The sequence below is a fragment of the Cebus imitator genome, unplaced genomic scaffold (assembly GCF_001604975.1).
Source record: "Cebus imitator isolate Cc_AM_T3 unplaced genomic scaffold, Cebus_imitator-1.0 Scaffold37, whole genome shotgun sequence".
Classification (NCBI taxonomy): Eukaryota; Metazoa; Chordata; class Mammalia; order Primates; family Cebidae; genus Cebus; species Cebus imitator.
Genome location: NW_016107352.1, coordinates 2,589,697 through 2,610,018, shown reverse-complemented (window position 1 = coordinate 2,610,018; position 20,322 = coordinate 2,589,697). Strand labels below are relative to the sequence as shown.

General features: G+C 41.8%; 1 protein-coding gene across 6 annotated transcripts in view; it reads right to left on the bottom strand.

The window, feature by feature from the left end:
• DYNC1I1 (dynein cytoplasmic 1 intermediate chain 1) overlaps positions 1 to 15,898 on the bottom strand; it is a 314,653-nt gene extending 298,755 nt beyond the window's left edge. For all 6 annotated transcript variants that reach the window (XM_017525159.2, XM_037737288.1, XM_017525163.2 and 3 more), the window contains exon 1: positions 15,571 to 15,898. The gene's annotated coding sequence lies outside the window, so the exon portion shown is untranslated. The remainder of the gene's footprint in view (positions 1 to 15,570) is intronic.
• Positions 15,899 to 20,322: the final 4,424 nt, after the last annotated feature.

Below are 20,322 nucleotides of genomic sequence, written 5' to 3'. Positions count from 1 at the left end.
AAGACCAGGCATGCGAAGGAGTCACAAAATATTCAAAGTAAGTAGTAATTTACATGAATACATCTAACTCCTTTTCTACCTGTCAGGTTGCCCCATATTCCAGAACATTCCTTGATTAAACGTTACTGCAATTATACCTTTCCCACCCAATCACAGCCTTGGGAAGTAACAGAGTGGAGACATAAAAGTGATTTCTCCACCATCAAATAATTAGTGGTAGTCAACTGCAAAAGCTATTACAATAGAAGAAGAACAGAGTACTAAACCATACAAAAAAGGGCACGAAATTTTCAGGTTTTCCTCAGTGTGTGCAGAGAAAAGGCACCCTGACCAACTGACATCACCCTTCCTGTGTGTCTGGCAGGAAGAGTCACCTTAATGGCGCCAGCACGCCACCTTGAAGCACTAGCTGTGGCAACTGTTCCCTGGACTCTGGCTTCATGTGCATCCAGCCTTTGATCTTCCCCACTTCAGTCAAAGGCAACTAATTCCAGCTACTCAGGCCAAACGTCTTGGAGCCATCTCTGATTTCCCTTTTCATCAAACTCCATATCCAATCTATCAGCAAATTATCTCCTCCTTCCAAACATTTCCAGAATCTGTCCACTTTTCACCACCTCCCCTGCTATTACCCCGTCCAAGCCACCATCATCTGTCATTCATATTATTGCAAAAGCCCCCTAACGGGTCTCCTAATTTCTAGCTTTGCACCCCCCGCTCCCTTGCAGCCCATTCCCACACAGCTGCTAGACTAATTCATTAAAACACAAGTCAAGTCATGTCTCTTATCTGCAAAAAGTTCTCCAATGGCTCCCACTTCAGAGTAAAGGCCAAATTTCTTATAAAGGCCTCCATGGCCCTATACAGCACAACCCTATTACTTTCCTGATCTCATCCCAGACATGCTGGCCTCCTAACTGTTCCTCAAATATACCAGGTACACACCCACCTCAGGGTCTTTGCATCTCCTATTCCCTCTGCCTGTTACACATTTTCCCCTACATATATGAATGGTTTGCTTCTTCAAGACTTAGTCCAAATTTCATCTCATTGATCTGATCATTCTATTTAAAATGGCACACTATTCCCCACCCACTGTCCCTGCATTGCTGTCTTTTCTGCTGCCTTAAGTTTTTCTTCATTACATATATTAGACTTAATGTTTAAGTATTTTTTTGTTGTTTGTCTCTCCTTTTAGAGGTTAAGCTACAATGAAGGCACAGATTTTGTCCCTATTGTTCACTGGTGTATTGTCAATACTTAGGATAGTGACTAGTCAGAGTCAATAATCAATACTTGCTTAATGCATGAACAAATTTGGTTTCAAAAAATGTGTCTGAGTAAACTCTCCCCTGTTCCTAGCCTTACGTTCTATAAAAAGTGTCAAAGTTCCATTGGCTTTAGGATTCCCCTACATCTATTTCTCCACCCTCCCTCTCAGCCCTTTTGCTTTGTTTAGGTGCCCTCAATTGCCATAGTATCGCCACACTTAGATTCTGCCTCCCTTCGCAGCCCTTTTGAATGTATTAACATAATTGGACCACCTGCCCGTGTTACCTCCAGACTCAGCCTTTAAGATTATCCTTAATAACCTCACTCTAGTTCTGTCCAAGCCATGCCTAGCTCAAATGAAGGGCCCAGAAACTCAAGCTCTCAGAAGAGTTCAGAATACTGACCTGCAAGCAAAGGCATTGTGATCCAATGGGAAGTTAGGTTTCTCCTGGCGAAGTTAGTAGGTTGGCATTTCATGTTGGTGACCTAATATACAACATATACTTACATTGGGTTGTATGTTTGCCCATCACTAAGTTGCCACAGAATGTGAGCTACCTAAGAACAATCTAGACTCTCAAAACTAAGATTCAGACCTTAATCCTGCCTATCTGTATAGCTAACTGCTGGCCCTGATCAGCTACAATATGATGGCTGACTACAGGTAAGAATGTGTCACTGGGTTATTTTCACCACATGAACATGTACCCCCACACACATCCATATACAGTCACATAACCCCAAATTCCTCTGGCAGATCATAGCACACTTCTCCCTACTGCTCCAGTCCTTGCTGCACAGTGACTCTGCAGGAATGGAGTGGCGGGGCCAAGGAGAAGGAGGCTAGGATGATTTACCTTGATGTAAGGAAATGGGAGACTCCCTTGGGTTTCTGAGCAAGATTCTCCATATGTTTCTAAATCAGGGAGAAGCACATTAATCAACCAAAATTTTTAATTTGCCAGGAAGCCCAAGTAGTTGGCTCTACGATGCTAAATTTATCTTTATGTTAATTCAGCATAATGAGTCTTTTTACTGAGCCCCTACAAAGCACACAGTGCTGTCCTGGGTATCATGGGGCTTACACAAATGATCAATATAGAGTCTGTCTCAAAAAGAACGTAATATGGGAGGGTCTAAAAACAGAAACAACATTTCAGGGGAGATGGGATACATACATGATGAAGTTACAATGTACTAAGGAGTGCTTGCAAGAACTAGAGCACAGAGGGGGCTTCCTAAAGGAGGATGAATGAGAGCCAGACACTGACATGCAGGTAGGATGGGAACTGGGGAGCGTTTCCTATGGAAGGAGAACTGCAGCAGTGGCCGATGCTTGGGGAATAGCACAGTCCAATGGGATTGTAGCATATGGTCAAATGGGGTTGAGGTGCCAGAGGCGCAATGGAGAACAAGTTAGAAAGGGGAACGTTTGGTGCCACACTCTCAGGCTATAAGTGACCCAGGGCTATTTTTTTCTGCCCTTTGGTCCTGCCCTGCCTCAGAAGAAAGTTATTTATTTTTAGAACATGTAAGAGTCTTGAAAAAACATCAAGAATTTCCATGTTACACCCATTCAGTCTATTCAAATGTGTTAGTCAAGGCAAACTACTGGAATTAACTTTTCTTACATATCACACTTTTGCTACATAGAATGAAAGAATGAGAAATTAAGTGTTCAAAATAGACACCTTAGCATTTGCAATACATATATTCTTTGCATAAGATAAGCTTTCAGGATGAGAACTCTATCCCCCTAGCAATCTCTCCATTTTCTGTTCCTCATACAATGAAATATAGAAATATATATATATATACCTATATGGTATTTGGGGGTTTCTGGCATATACCTTTGAAATGACATATTTGTCTGGCCTCTATTTTTGGGAAAGAAGATCAAACTATAAAAATCATCAGAGTACATTAGGAAATTACTGAATGAATGAATGAATGAGGATTCAGTGAAAGAATGAGCCATCAAAAGCACGGTGGCTTGGCCAATTTGGAATTAAGTTGGCAACATTTCTTGGTGTGTTTGTTTGTTTGTTTCAGATGGAGTCTCACTCTGTCGCCCAGGCTGGAGTGCAGTGGTGTGATCTCAGCTTAGTGTGACCTCTGCCTCTCAGGCTCAAGTGATCCTCCCATCTCAGCTTCCTGACATGCCCGGCTAATTTTTTATTTTTTGGTAGAGACAGGGTTTTACCATGTTGTCCAGTCTGGTCTCAAGCTCCTGAGTTCAAGCAACCTACCTGCCTCAGCTTGGGATTACAGGCATGAGCCATTGCTCCAGACCTCTTATTTGTTTTTAATGGTTGTCACAAGCTGTTAAACTCCCTGAAGTTGCTATAGCATTCCCATTGTCTGGCAGGAGGAACTTATAAATGTTTGTTGAAGGCAAAAATGAATAAATGTTACAATTTAAACAGTCCCATGGAAAAGGAAGTAGGTAAAGGTTGCTACATTTTCCCACTTTGGCACCTGCCCCCTTGTTTATGCTGACCCAAAGTGAATGGCAGAACCTGCCCAAAAGAAAGAATAATACAAAGTTCTGTCTCACTACAAAGTATCATAGATTCCTAAAATTTGAGGAAAATTATGTAGAAATTACCAGAGCCTCTCTGACCACTCACTGATAAGTCTCTTCACAGACAATGTTCACAGGAGGTGACATGCTTGAACTTCCCTAGGCACTGGGAACTCACTACCTCACAGACAGCCCAACCCATTATTTGAACAGCTTCAACCAATCAAAGGTTCTCTATTACATGGATATTAACTCTGCTTTTCACAAGAAGTTTGGGCTACAGCAGATAAGTATCCACATAACTATTTGCCAAAGACAGAGTCTTCACGCCCACCCCTTTGCTGGCTTACAGTCTACAAGTTCTGCAGCATCACCTCAAATTGCCCCCACTTTGCATTCAAGGAGTAGGTGGGGGTGGCAAAGATGAAACAGAGGAGAGAGAAGGTGAGCATCTACCAAGATGAGCCTGACAGCCTCCCCTCCATCATACCCAGACTCTAGCTCATCAATCCTTTGCTATGGCACTGGGTCCAAGCACAAGGACATTATAACGTTCTGGAATCAAACAAGCAGCATGCCTCCATGATTCAGTCACAGTTCAATTATACCACATTAAATTTTAATTTAATGTAACATGACTTTGGAGTGCTGGGGTGAGAATAGGGGAGCCAGGAAACGTGCTTTCAATAGACCTGAATTACCAGATCTATCAGAATAGAAGCCAGATTGATACGCTAGAGCTCTCTAGACTATGTGGTTGCCTCTCAGACCAGGCAAAATACTGACAACACCTCACCCTGAAACACTCCACACGATCCTAATTCAGGAAGGCAAGTCTTCCAGAATCCCAGTAATTACTAAGCCCACATCCATTTGGGGCCCAGATGCCCAATAGGTGGCATGTTTTGGAAAGTCAATGTTTGTACTAAGCACATCAAAATGATCCAAGGGAAAAAATTAAATCCTCTAAGAAATAAAAAATTAAGTGGGATTTATTCTTTGAAACCACAGCACAACACTAGGAAATGGATACTATTACTATGAATCCTGTTTACAGATGAAGAAAATTACCTACAGTCAAGCAAAGTTAACTTGTCAAGTTACTTTGCATAGCTAGTAAGTGGTGAAACTCAGCTGTGAACCTTATTTCCAGAGGCCATGCTCTTATACTGCTTCTTAACCATAATCACTGTTTTCATTTTCTCTGTAATCAAATCAGGTCCAAGAACAAAAGAGGAAGATGAAGGTAAAACATTAATTGAAATGTTTTTGTCTGGATAACACCGATGTCTGGTCAGTCTGCAAATTGAAAGAAGTGATTATTCACTTAATTATTAATGACTGCCCTTCTTTGAATCCCCATTGTACTTTGTTACATCTCTGAGGCATTTATCCCATTTTAGCATATGTGATAACCATTTACTATGTGGTAACATATAACCACATTGTAGGTAATAAACTGTTCTATTTTTCCCCCATTAGACATGAGCCCCTATGATCTGTACCTTCTTCATTTTCATTTGCCCACCAAGCACTCAGTCTTACTCATGGCTGGCATTCCATAAGTTCTAAATGAATATTCTTGACTAGAATTGAACAATTACTGAAGGAAGCTAATTTTTGCCCCACATGTATCTTTTTTATTCATTGACAGTAAAATTTATATTTGTAAGGTCAGTTTTCTGGGAACCTGTTATTCCTTATGATGCTAAAATCATGCAAATGCATTTTATATTTTAATGTGCATTCATTTAGGCATTAGTGATACAAACAGGAGGCAAGAAAATACTGGGTAGAAGAGGGTGGTTCCCCAGCAAAGGCTCCACTCTCAAACCTGGAAACCCATGGCCCTAAATGGGAACCAGCATTCCTGCTTTCGTGCCCAAATGTCGCCTTTTCTAAAACCACTTTGGCCTGCCACACCCCCAAACTGCACCCCTAAAAACTCCAAACCCCAGGTTCCACAAGCAGAAGGGCAGCAGACTGGTAGAAAGGCACAGCAGAGAAGGAGAGAAGAGAAGGAGCATCTGAACGTGGAGAGGAGTTTTGCTGCGGATGGGCAGAGAGGTGACTGGCCATAGGATGGCTGAACTTAAGGGGAAGATCATCTTCCCACTCCATCCCCTTTCCAGCCACCACTCAATAAAACCACTGCCTTCACCAACCTTCAACTCCATGTGTGACATGATTCTTCAGGGATGCTGGACAAGGATGCAGGTACCAAAAGGGCAGGGTGTAAAAGGTTGTCACCCTGACTCTCCATTGAGCTGGTTTGGTACTCAGCCATCCACGGACAACAACTGCTAAAAGAGCATTAACTGTAACATATCCCTAGATGCTACCATAGGGCTGGGGCCCAAAAGTGCATGCCCTAGCTCCTACGCCTTCCTGTCTGCGTGTTCTTCCTCCCATAACGGATTTGAGCATGCATTGGCTGGGCAAATGAGGGACACCCCTATCTCAAGTCCCACAAAGGGCTCAGGGAACTCTCCCAATTCACTTGTAGATTTGGATGCTGAAACCAACCACTGAAAACATATGTAGTTACATATCAGTCAGTGTGTCTGTGGGTGCCTCTTAGAGACTATAGTTATTAGCAGAAATAGGCAAATCTCATATCAGCCCCTCCCTTCCATAGTCATTTGTGTTTATTATGAAAATTCTAGTTCCCCTATCATAGGACTATACTTAAGGACCCCACTGTAGTCAGGCATGGCCATGCAACTTAATTTGGCTAATGAAATGTGAATGAGGTGCATATGTCCCTTCCAGGAGTTTTAATATTCAGTATGCGATTTACCACAGGGATTGTAAAAGTATGTATCAAGATGAAGCCTCATGCAGCATGGGCCTCTGAGTGAACATGGTGAACAGAGCCCCTTGTTGACCCATACTGGACATGTAATGTGGCCAAGAAAAATCTTTTGTTGTGTTACTCCACTGAGGTTTGGGAGTTATTTGCTATTGCATCACAACATAGCCCAGCCTGATCAAATCCACTCCAATGAGTCAAAAATCTGGTTACTTTTCACCATCCTTGACAGTGCTGACATCTTCTAGCACCCCTCCTTTGCCATCTCCATCTTAAAGTGCTGTGGAATGCCTCATGAAAAGTGTGTAAAGAATAAGTACTAAATGTCATTATTAACCACACAGTCTCCAGAGCATGTGCCCTGGTTAAAGCTACTTTCTGTATATTCCCCCAGAGAGTTTAGAAAACACTTTTTCCATGGGCTGCCCAGATCTGCCTTTCCCACGTTTGGGAAGGTAGTGGTGGTGTTGACAATGTTAGAGGGTAATGTTTCCAGTACCCTGACCCATCATCAAAAGTAAACTTTTGCCCAATTTTCTGAGAAAAATGGCTGAGTCTAGGCAGACTATACTAGGGAAAAGGAACACTAGAGTATATCTTCCACCTCCTCGACAACAGTTTTGTAACCCAACTTTTCTACCGATTTTAAAGTCTCTAATTTATTGCCTTAGAATTTTCTGAACTCACATTTCTTCATTTTAAAAAACAAGGGATTCTCAAGGGAAATGAGCATAGTTCCCCCGGCTTTAAATTCTCTGGCCCAAGATATGGGATTTCACCCTTGCTTGATATGCCAATTACTTTTCAGCAGCATTTGACAAATATTAAAAAGCTTAAAATAGGAAGCAAGAAAATGTGTAAATATTCAAAACCCCAAACCTGGCCTTTTACAACGTCCCTGGGTGGTCCATATTTGCATTGAGCGATTTAGTTTGGCATTTTAACTTATGTAAATAGATTCTCATTTTCCTCTGAGTCTGAAGGCATTCAAAGAGGGAGGATCCTCTTTCCAAATCAGCTGTAACCTATACCTTCTGAAAGTGAACAAAGTCACACTTTTCAAGGAAACAGGCAGAGAAGGTTTTTTTTTGTTGTTATTCTTTCTTCCACAAAATACACACCAATTCCCACAACCTCTTGCTATATTGATACTAATGGGCAGATGGTGAAACAGGAGACGTACCGTCATTTTAAAAGGGGACATTGTGTCAAAACACTCATTCCCCACAGGGCCTGCCTCCCTTTCCATCATCCAAATCCACCAACAGACATTCCACAATTTGGTTCTGAGACAGAGTCTCAGGGTCATCCCCTGCACTCAGGCCCATTTTAACCTTCAACAACTTAACAAACATTTAAAGGCTTCCATATGGTGTGCTGTAGGATCTAAAACTGCATTAGGAGAAGACTTCATGCCATTTCAATTAGTAAAATCTTCATCTTGTCAAAGAAATGGGTAGTATTTCAGGTCACAGCAGACAATCTAGCATGTATTTTAAAAGGGAAAGTGACTGTAGGCAAAGGATGTATAATGTTGTGTCATCATTTATTCATTAGAATGAATATTTCATTTATTCAATGACAATATACTCATTACTTGGCTTCACTCTGGACATTAGAGTAAAACATAAACCTGGTAATGAATTAAAATGTCCCTTCTACCAGAAAGAAGTCAATGTACTGGACTGCTCAGTGGACAGTGTCAGATCAAAGCCAGTCCAAATGGATTAGCCTAAGGGGTTCAGAAAGGAGAACATGAGATCCAAACCATGCTGCCTGTCACTTCTAGAATGAAATACTGTCCTCCTCAAGACTCCCCTTCCCCCAACAGAAATGCTCAGCATGATCCTGATTCAGAAAGTCAAGGCTTCCAGGATTCTAGGTAATATCAAGCACACATTCATATTAGGCACCGACACACAATGGGTGGTACATTTCAGGAAGCGAATGTTTTTACCAAACACATTAAAATGCTCCAAGGAGAAAAATGACTCAATCTGATAAGAAAAGGAAAATTAAGTAGGATTTATTCTAGCTAATATTTCAGGTCAACAAAAGCTTGTTGAGTATTCGCCATGTGTAAGATTGTCTGCTGGAAGACACAATGATGTCTGAAAGCCTAAGTCCAGGAGAAAGACATATGTAAATTAGTAAATTTAAATCAAGGCAATTTTTTGTTTTTTAAAAAAAACAAAGCATACCTTTGATTCAAAGGAAGGCAAGATCACACACATCTCAGATAAACTAGAGAGTGATATAATTGCTGTTTGATAATAAAAACAATCATCCGTGGATTTAGCATGTGCCATATACTGGGTCCTGTACACTCATTGTCTGCAATCCTCACAATAGCTTTGCAAGCCAGGCATCATTGTCCTCGTTTTACAGATGAAGAAACTGAGGCTCACATAGGCAGTAAGTGAGATATCTGACCTCTTCTTCTCATTACTTTATGCTGCCTCTTAGATGTTGTGCTTTTACTATCTTATAAAGACCAAACAAAATTGACTTAAATTATTAAACAGGGAAGATCTCAATGAGAAAACTAGAACTCCTAAAGCAGAGTCATAACCTTGGCATCACCAACATGCTGGGTCAGATAATTCTTCGTCGTGGAAGCTGCCTTGTGCGTTGTGGGATGTTCAGCAGCAGTCCCCACTCCACCCACTAGATGCCAGTAGTCACCCCTTCTCCCCAATTGAGATAAGTAAAAAATGTCTCCAGACATTGCCAAATGTCCCCTGAAGAAGACAATTGCTCCTGGCTAAGAACCACTGATCTAAAAACTTGCTGGGGCCAGGTGCAGTGACTCATGTCTGTAATCCCAACACTTAGGAGGCTGAGGCAGGAGGACTGCTGGAAGCCACAAGTTCAAGACCAGCCTGGGCAACACAGCAAGACTCCATCCCTATGAAAAAAAAAGTTTTTTAACTAGTGGTGTGGTGGGACACACCTGTAGTCCCAGTTACTTGGAAGGATGAGTTGAGAGAAACACTTGAGCCCAGGAGTTGGAGTTGCAGTGAGTTATGATCGTGCCACTATATTCCAGCCTAAGCCACAGAGTAAGACCCTATTTGTAAATAAATAAATAAAATTAAAAAGAAAAGAAAGCACTGGAATGAGCCCATCTTGTGCTGAAAATCATTAAATAGAAGAAAGATGAAAGACAGCTATCCATAGTTACCTCTACTTGAGAGCAGGAAATGGGACCAGCCTCTGTGCAGTTTCTTGTGGCCCTACCCACCTCTAATTTGAGTCCCATATACAAAAGGCAGTGGGCCTGACTGCCAGTAGCTGTGCCACACTGATCCATAACACACAGCACCTATGCTAGATAAACGTGCAGTCTTCAAACTGGCATCTGCATACCCCTGGCCTTCACAGGGGCTTTCTAAAGAGCCTGCAGGCAAGGGAAAAGTTAATGACATTAATTTCCAGATCCGAAGCTTCTGTCTGTGTGCTTTCCTAAAACTGTCTACCAGAGAATGTGTCCATGGTGTAGAATTATTCAGGGCCTCTTTTTCCATCTCCATTTTCACAAAATGCCTTCTAACGTACTACCATTAAAGACAGATATAAACTAAACAAACAAACAAAAACCCAGAAAATCCCAAATCTTACTGTGGTGCTTAACTACAAGATACAAAAACATCCCTTTGTGAAAAGAGCTTCATCACATACATTTTAAATTGAAGTTGGTATAGTATTTAGAGTTTAATTGGATTCAAAGAATGATGTCATGGTTTTATTTTTTAACTGTCAAAGTTTACAACATTCTGAAAAAGCACATTAATTGTGATCCTATAAATTTATGATGAAAAGCATTAGATGTAACCTAAAATGTGTGGAGTTGAGGGAGCTGCAGAATTTTTAAAAATACTTGAGGGATTATAGAAGAGAAAAAAAAATGTTGGAAGAGCACTGAGTTAAAGTGTAATGAAGCACACTGGAACTGTTATCAGGCAGATCTGTTGATCAAGTACAATCATCCTCTATAGTGCCTGAGATTCATCACTTTTATTATGAAGGCCCTCAACTCTGACCAAAATTTCTGCTTTGTGTGTTTGCCATTAGCTGTTCTGTACCCCCACAATGAAACAGTGGGTTGTTCTATGAACGCATAGCAGGAATATAGGTAAGCGGAAAACTGTTAGGGCTGAAGTAATAATTTGGACGCAAGAACAGCTGTTAAGAGGATTTCAAGACTGATATGAACTGAAAACTAAAGAGCACATAAGTCATCTGGTAAGCAGTGGCCCTTCCAGGATTTAGGAGCAAGTCAGTGTTCTGGATCATGACACAGTCACTATCATCAGGGAAGCCCCAGAGGACAGAGTAGCCTTAAGGTAAATTCAACTTTGCAATGAATAAAGTTTCGATTTGCAGTTACCCCTGCAAGACAGTTTTCAGCCTGTGTTAGGTGGCGGCTGCTGTGCATTTGGTACTCGGCAAGACAACTGGCGACAGGGGAAGCAAACGTGGAGCTTCAACTCACAATACGGAAAGCAGGGCTTGCTTTTCTTCTTCCACAGTGGGAAACACATAACTTGTTGTTGTTGTTCCTTTGATAACACTTTTAGGCTTTTCCTATCGGTGTGTGAACATATTTCTTGAGGGACTCTCAGTCCTGGCACAATAAAAAGCTACACTAAATAATACTTTTTTTGTATCCCACATAGACAGAGGAAAAATGAGATACGGCAGGAAGAGAAGAAAGACTTTGGAATCAGGCCGACCTACATTTCAAATCCAGCCCTTCACTATCTGGCCCCATATGGCCTTGACCAAGTGACTTAATCTTTCCGAGCATCTCCTTGTTTGTCAAAGAAAGAGAAAAATGTCCACCCTACAGGGATGTTGGGATGATTCAATGAACTAATACATCTATAAAGCACTGATTATGCACAGGGGAGGTGCTCAATGAATGACAAGCCAAGCTAGGACTGTCTGCCATGCCTGGAGGCCTGACTCAGTTGCAGGCCTGACTCAGTGTCAGTTGGTGTTTGCTGCACCTGCTACTTGGATCCTGATGAAATGCCAAAAAATGTCCTGATAGCCAAGAACATTTTATTTTTGGCTGCCTCTGGTAGGAGAGTTTTGCTTTGTCTTCCATCCATCTCAGCAGAGTGACCACTGCTCCTCTCTTCTTTTTTAATCAGCACATGTAAACCAGTGATTCTTCGTGTAATTTTAGTTACAAATATCCCCATTTCTTCCCTAGAAAACTACATATATGCACAAATGCATGAAAATTTGCATCAATTCTAGTGGGTTCAATGACCATCTGAAAATCATTCATATGCCTCCCTTTTACAGTATCTATGGACTTTTATTTAGGAAGGTTCCTTCAACAAAGAATCAGGGATGTTTTATGAAAATGTGAGCTCATGAGGATTAGTACCTAGTCAGTGGTATCTATGTTACAATGGACACTTCACTCTGAGATTCTGGGGCCAGGCCTCAGGCAGAGAGGAATCAAAGAAAACAAGTCCAGGATATTGATGAAAAGTCTCTGTCAAGAGGAGTAATTTTTTTTTTTTTTTTTTTTTTTTTTTAAGACAGGGTCTTGCTCTGTCACCCAGGCTGGAGTGCAGTGGTGCAATCTCGTATCACTGCAACTTCTGCCTCCTGGGTTCAAGTGATTCTCCTTCCTCAGCCTCCCAAATAGCTGGGATTAAAGGTACAAGCCTCCAGGCTGGTCTCGAACTTCTGGCCTCAAGTGATTGACCTGCCTCAGTCTTCCAAAGTGCTGGGATTACAGATGTGAACTACTGTGCCCAGCCAAGAGGAATAACTTTTACATGGACCTGGTCAAGGGCTTATACACTGCAAAGAAGAAAAATACGAGTTGAATTAATTTGAGTTAATTCTCAAAAAATGTCAACTCTAGAAGTTCCTCGGCCCAGCAAAGTTTCCAAAAGAATATGTGTTCTCACACGTTCTAGAGGATGTAGAAGCCACAAACGTTTCTAGTAAAAGAGATCCTTGATTAAGGTAGCAACTACTTACAAAGCATTTGAGATCCACAAAGCATAATGGGAAATTAGCTATAAGGAAACAAAACCAACGCCATACTTTATTTTAAGGAGCCACTGGCCTACATTGAGCGTGCATATATTATTCACAGTTACCAATCAGCTGGCAAAAAAGTGTGGCTACACTTGTGGCGTTAAGGAAATAACAATGCATCACACTGACATTGGGCAGCAAACCTGAAAGAAACAGACATACACTGGCTTTTTGGTTGCTCGCACAGCACAATAGCCAAAATGAAAGGGTCCTAGTTTCACAGTCTTGGGAGAGCCCTCATTTGAATCCTACCTCTGCCATTTATTAAATGGTCTTGAGTATGTCATTTAACTCATTTAATTATTTGTAAAATATGGACAATAATGTCTACTTCACATGATTAATATAAGAATTAAAATGTGATAACAGAAGAACCTGGTATTCAATACATGAAAATTAACCAGTATAATTGTTTTATAGTATGGAAGACAGAAGCTAAAACTCCTGGCCTGGAGTCAGGCCTCCCAGATTCAAATCATTCCTTGCTCAACTTAGTAGCTGAGCAAAAGTTACTTGACATCTTTGTGTCTTAGTTTTCTCATCTGTAAAACATGATTACAATATCTGCCTCATAAGATTTTTGTGATGTTTAATACCTGTGAAAATATTTTAAAATGCAATGCTGAGTAAAGTGCTCAATATATTTTAGCTACTGTTATCAATCTTTGTTTAATTTGGTGGAACAAAGTGAAGGGAGAATAAAGTAATGAAGGAATATATTTGTTTGAAACAGATTTTGAAAGATACATGTGACCTTTTCCTTTGATGCTAGGTTAAACAACAAAGAAACTGGAGAAAATGATAACAGAGTGAAGCCTGTGCACACTGTCTGTACTAAGAGAGGTACCTAGATTTCAGATTTGGCATGCATTTCACAAGATCGGTCTACGTTGCTGTTTTGAGTATGGACAGAGTAGCACCCTGGCTGGATCCTTGACTCAGCACTGTCATCAAGGGCAAGGCTCATTTATTAAATGTAGACTCGGGAAGGAGTGTTTTTGGAAGTAGAGGGATTGGAAAGAAAGATCCTAGAGCCTTCTCTGAGACATAAAATATGGTGACTGAAATGCCAAGTGACTTCCTCTTACTCTCTTCAAAATTGGAAACTAAAGACCATGGACCATTATTATAAGAATTCTTCCCCTTTTCCTGTGGGTCGAGTTTATTTTCTCTGCCCATATCCCTACTGGTGATTTTACCTAAAGCTTTAACAGAAAAACAACCATGCATGCTTTAGATAGCAAAGAGGGAGGAAAGGCTGCTAGCCATCCCCTCCTCCAGGGAACAGGGCACTAGAGGCTGCAGCACCTCAGAGGTGTAAAGGGGGAGGAAGCAAGTGCATTTATCTGAGTCCTGAGACAAGGAAGAAAAAGTAAAATGCTGAGGTGATGTGGGCCAAAAATAGGGCTAATAGCTTGACAGGCTGGAAGAGCCTGCATTTGACCTCCAACTGTATTCTAAAAAATTCCCAAGGATGGTGCTAGAAGGTTTTAAGAGGAATGGGTCTTGGAGCACTGGATCCTCAGACCTAAACAAATATTGAAGAGTTTGTTCCTATGAAGAGAACATCTGGGGACTCAGTGGCAGAAGTTTCAGATTTTATTTTATTGAGAAATATGATCAAAAGAGCTGAGTTTGGACCCTTTGTTCCACACCAAACCTTTTTGAACAACCTTGGCATTTTAAAAAATTAGAGGTAGTATTACATTCTCACCAGTACCCTCTGCTTGCAAGATGCACTGACTGTTCCCTTTTCAAATTTAGTAACACTGATCAATGCATTTCTCTATAATTTCCACAATCAAAGTATTTACACAGACTGTCACCCATGTCTGTGTTAATATCAGCCATGGGATGTCACCTGCAGTTGCCTGTGCCTTACCGTTAGCTATTCTTTTTGCTAATCTGGAATGTTTGGAAGCAATTTTTCACAACTCTGAGCTACAGGAAGTCTACGATGCCCACTTGAAAGGCATTCCAAGCAAGAAAATGGCTGGCTACTTGTTCCTGCCCCTTACCTAGGATTAGTAGAGGCCAGAATAACGAATATAGTCCATCTTCGGCATATTGTTGAATCTCTGATCTCCTATGTAATTTCCTGTCCTGCTCCTGGGCTTCTGTTTAATCTTATTAGCCAAGGTACAAGTCATGAGACTCCTGCACACTCAGTTCCCCTCCGCGCTGCCAGGATCACTGCACTTATGATGACGACGCACGGATTTATAAGACCAGAGCTATTCCGAGTGGGAGCTGGGAGAAGGAGAGCCAGGCGGCCAGGAAGGTGTTTACCAAAACAACATCCCCCAGCCATACTTTTTCGCAGCAGAGAAAAACTGGCATCTTCTTGCATAAGTGTTTAATTAATGCCCTGCTGGAAGTGCATTCGCTCCCTCCGACTTGCAGGGTAGTGACAGCATCTAAGAGCTTTGCAGACAGCTCGAAATGTAATCAAACAAGCATCCTTTCCCCTTCCTCTGCAGCTTCCCTCTCTCCTCCAGGGGCGGTCAGCCGGTGGCCCAGAGGGGTGCAGATTTCAACGTCGCTTGCCCTCTGCTCCCCCGGGGAAGAACAAGGCGGGCGCACTGGGACGCCACTCCCAGCCCACAAGGTGGGCGACCAGGTGGTGACACCACGACACCGTCCTCCTCTGCCCCAGTCTCTCAGCTCTGGCGAGAGGGCACTGCCGCTGGGGGGCTCTGGCCGCCTTCCGGCGCAGCGGAGCACGCAGGAGCCTGGGCAGGGGGCCACGGCAAGGGTCCGGCTGCGGCTGAGGGGCCTCAGCTCCAGCCTGGTTCCCAGCGCAGACAACACCGGGGTGGGGAGGGTTGAGGAAGGTTGGGGAGAGGTGCGGAGGCGGCGGTCTGGGGAGCGGCAACATCCCGCTTCTGTTTACCTGGACGCGCTCGGCAGCGGTGGAACTGGGCTCCCCGAGCCGGCGGCGGCTCCCGGGCGGCGGCAGCGTTGGCGCGGGCGGCTCCCGAAGGTGGCGGGGCCGGCGCGGGCAGGATGTGCTGTCTCACGCTGCGCCTGCCGCTCCGCTCGCGCTCCTACCGGAGCTATCACTTCCTCTCTTCCGGAGCCCGACACTGACAGCTCTCCGGGGCACCCAGTCTGCGGGGCTCGCCCCGCCCCCTTCCCACGCCCTCCACGCCCTCCACGCCCGCGCCCCTCCTGCGGGAGGGACGCCGCTCCGCGTCTACCGCGCCCAGCCTCCCCAGGAGAGGGTGGAGCCAGCCCCGAGGCTGGGGGCGAGCAGGGGCCCTGGAAAGGTCAATTCGTATATCCCTTTGCCTTCGGCAGGACTTAGACGTAAGTTGCTGCAAAGAGTAGAGCTTCAGTATTTTGAGAGCTCCTGCTGAAATACCGCCATTGAACAACTTTCACTCCCAGGCAACTACAGTTCTTAAGGTCAGTTAAATAGAAATAAAGAAAGCTCAGATCTACCTGCTGTACACAATAACTTATAGGTCTGATTGATCCCAATTTTCCTAGAAGAAAAAAGAATTAAATATGTGTAGGTGTTTGTCTGTGTAACTTGGCCTTCACATTACTTCTTAAAGTCCTAGCTTTTAAAAATCTGGGTAACTATTATTGGACTCTGCCAAAGCTTGCCACAACAGCTAAGTTATAAAGCCAAAAAATGGAGTTTGGGATATTAGGGGATTTGGCACTCTTTTATAGATAAGCTTTTCATCATATTTCTGGTACATCTGTGGGGTATTTGTACACATTAGAATGTAAGTTAGTGGAGGGCAGGGACTCTATTCTTGTTCACTGTTGTATTCTCAGTATCTAGAACAGCATTTGATATATAATGGGTACTCAGTAAATATTTATGAACTTATTAATTCACAAGCCCTACAGTAATTTAATACAGATTCTAGTATGAATATAGTATGAACACATACTCATCTGTAAATGGCCATCCTTATTCTAATTTGGCCTTCCTGACTAATTTACTGTATCATAAATATGGCTAGAAAAGAGAGAGGTGAAATGTCTAGGTAGAAGATATTCAAGATATTTCAGAAGAAAAATTCTGTGAAATAAATATTTGCCACTAGCATGAATGAATATTTAATACATGTTAATTATGCATACATTTTCCTTTAACTTTTCTATAACATTATGTAGTACATATAATGAATGCCATGCCCCCAGAAAAGGAATTTTAGTCAAAAAAGTTAACTCTCTTGCCCAAGTTCCATAGCTACTGAGTGATCTAGCTGAGATTTGAATTCCTATTCATCTGCAGCTTGTACTTTAACTACTTTGTATTTTTGTCTTTCCAACATGGCATTGTGTTTGTTGTTGTTTTTAAGACAGAGTGTCGCTCTGTTGCCCAGGCTGGAGTGCAATGGTGCAATCTCGGCTCACTGCAACCTCCTGGGTTCAAGTGATTCTCCAGCCTCAGCCTCCTGACTAGCTGGGATTACAGGTGGGCATCACCACGCCTGGCTAATTTTTGTGTTTTTAGTAGAGATGGGGTTTTACCATGTTGGCCAGCCTGGTCTTGAACTCCTGACCTCAAGTGATCTGCGCTCTTAGGCCTCCCAAAGTTCTGGGATTACAGGTGTTAGCCACCATGCCTGGCCCCAACATGGTATTGTTGAGTGCCCATGAAGTAGGAGGTGGGACTCAGACACTGGAACAAATTGAGGAGTAGCTGAAACAGGGATGGGGTGGAGGCAGCTTTCCATAAGAGATGCCCACCAGAGTGACATGTCAGTTTACCATTGTCATGGCAACGCCTAGGAGTTACCACCGCCTTCCATGGCAATGGCCCCATGACCCAGAAGTTACTACCCTTTCTCTAAAAATTTCTGCATAAACCACCCCTTAATCTACAAGTAAAGTAGTTATCAATATGACTGCAAAATGGCCCTGAGCTGTAATTACTGTCTGCCTCTGGGGTAGCCTTGCTCTGCAGGAGCAGTCACAGAGCTGTAACACCGCCAGAGCTGTAACACTGCCACTTCAATAAAGCTGTATTTTTCAATCCTACCACTTGCTTACCCTTCAATTCTTTCCTGCGCAAAGCCAAGAAACCCTTGTAGGCTAAGCTCCAATTTGGGGGATTGTCTATATTGCATCACCCACAATCTGCAAAGCATTGTGCTTGAAGCGTCACGTGATTCAAAGAAGAGAAGAATATAGCCCCTCTTCCTGAAGGACTTAAAATCCAGTTAGAGGTGCAAGGATAGGTAAAGGCAACATAATAAAGACAAACAATAAGGAAATAGCCAAAGCAGTACAATGGTTTTGGTGGATGAGATGAAATGAGGAAATTAGAATTATGACAATGGATAACATTTGAAATAGATAGGGTTTTAGAGTAGAAATGAAGAGCAGAGAACATTTTTCAGGCATAAACAAAGCTCCAAAGACAAGAAAGAACAAAGTGTACTCAGCAAATAGTGAGTGGGCCAGCTTTTTGGAGCATGACAGACTCATGGGGAGCCAAATGGGGCCTTGAGAAAGGCTGTAGAGCAGATAATGGAGAATCATTAAAGGCCTTTGAGTAGAGACTGACACTTGGGAAGAGTCATCTGGGGCTATCTTTGAGTAGGGGATTGGAACAAGCAAAGGCTTAAGAGACAACTTTAAAGTTCATTCAAAAAATCCAGGTCAGGATTTAAAAGGCCTGAATTTGCCAAGCTGTATTCATCACAGATAGCCTGTAATATTTGCCTCGTACAAATTAAGCCCTCAATTTCTAAGTTAGTTATAATATTATCACTTCTCAATATTTAACCAAAATAATTCAAAGTAGGATTTCAAAGAGATATTTGCACATTTGTGTTCAATGCAGCATTATTCACAATAGCCAAGAGGTGGAAGCAACCCAAATGTTCATGAATAGATGAATAAATAAAGAAAATCTGGAATATATATATATATGTATGCATACAGTAGAATTTTATATTTAAAAAAGAAGAAAATCTTGTCACATGCTACCACATGGATGAACTTGAAGGACACTATGCTAAATGAAATGTCAGTCACAAAAAAAAAAAATAGTGTATGATTCCATTCATATGTAGTTAAAATAATAGAAAAAGTAGTTAAATCAAATTAGTTAAAAATCATAGAAAAAGAAAGTGCAGGCATACCACGGAGATATTGCAAGCTCAGTTTCACACCACCAAATAAAGTGAATCATACAATTTTTTTTGTTTCCTAGTGCATATAGTAATGTTTACACTATACTGTGGCCTATTAAGTATGCAGTAGCATTATGTCTTGCACACTTAATGTACATACCTTAATTTAAAAATACTTTATTGCTAACAAATGCTAATAATCATCTGAGCCTTCAGTGAGTTGTTCTTTTTGCTGGTAGAGGGTCTTTCTTCTTTGTCGATGGCGGTTGATTAATCAGGGTGGTTGTTGATGAAGGCTGGGGTTGATGTGGTAATGTCTTAAGAAGAAGACAATGATGTTTGCCTCATCCATTGATTCTTCTTTTCATGAAAGATTTCTCTGTAGCATGTCATGTTGTTTGATAGGATTTAAACAAATTTATGCGCACATAGTAGATATTTAGTGTTTATGAGGTACAGGAGATATTTTGATACAGGCATACAGTGTGTGTTTGGTAGCATTTTAACCATAGAACTTTCAAAACTGAAGTGAAATATCTCAAAACCTGCCACTGCTTTATCAAACAAGTTTATGTAATATTCCAAATCCTTTGTCATCGTTTCAACAATGTTCACAGCATTTTCACCAGCAGTAGATTTCATCTCAAAATATCACTTTATTTGCTCTTCCGTAAGAAGCAACTCCTCATCCATTGAAGTTTTATTATGAGATTGCAGAAATTCAGTCATATCTTCAGGGTCTACTTCTAATTCTAGTTATCTTGCTATTTTTATTACATCTTCAGTGCTTTCTTTCACTTAAGTTTGTGCCCCTCAAAGTCATCCGTGAGGGTTTGTATTAGTCCATTTGCATCGATATAAAGGAATCCCGGAGGCTGGGTAATTTATAAAGAAGTTCACTGTGGCTCATGGTTCTGCAGGCTGTACAGGAAACATGGTGCTGGCATCTTCTTCTGGTGAGGGCTTCAGGAACCTTACAATCATGGCAGAAAGAAAGAGAGAGAAAAAAGTTGCCACGTTCTTTTAAACAATCAGATCTCCTGTGAATTCAGAGTGAGAATTCACTTATTACCATGAGGAGGGCACTGAGCCATTCATAAAAAAAATCTGTCCTTATGATCCCAACACCTCCTACCAGGCCCTACTTCCAACAATGAGGATTACAATTTAACATGAGATTTAAAGGGAATAAATAAACAAAACATATCAGTGTTGGAATTAACTTATTGCAAACTCCCGTTAATGTTGATATTTTGACACCCTCCCATGAATCATGAATGTTCTTAATGGCATCTAGAATAGTGAATCCTTTCCAGAAAGTTTTCATTTTACTTCACCCAGATACATCAGAAGAATTCCTATCTATGGCAGCTATAGCATTACAAAATATATTTCTTAAATAAGATAACTTGAAAGTTAAAATGACTCTTTGATCCATGGGCTGCAGAATGAATGTAGTGGTATCAAGCATAAAAACAACATTAATCTCCTTGTACATCTCATCTGAGCTCTTGGATGACTAGAGGCATTGTAAATAAGCA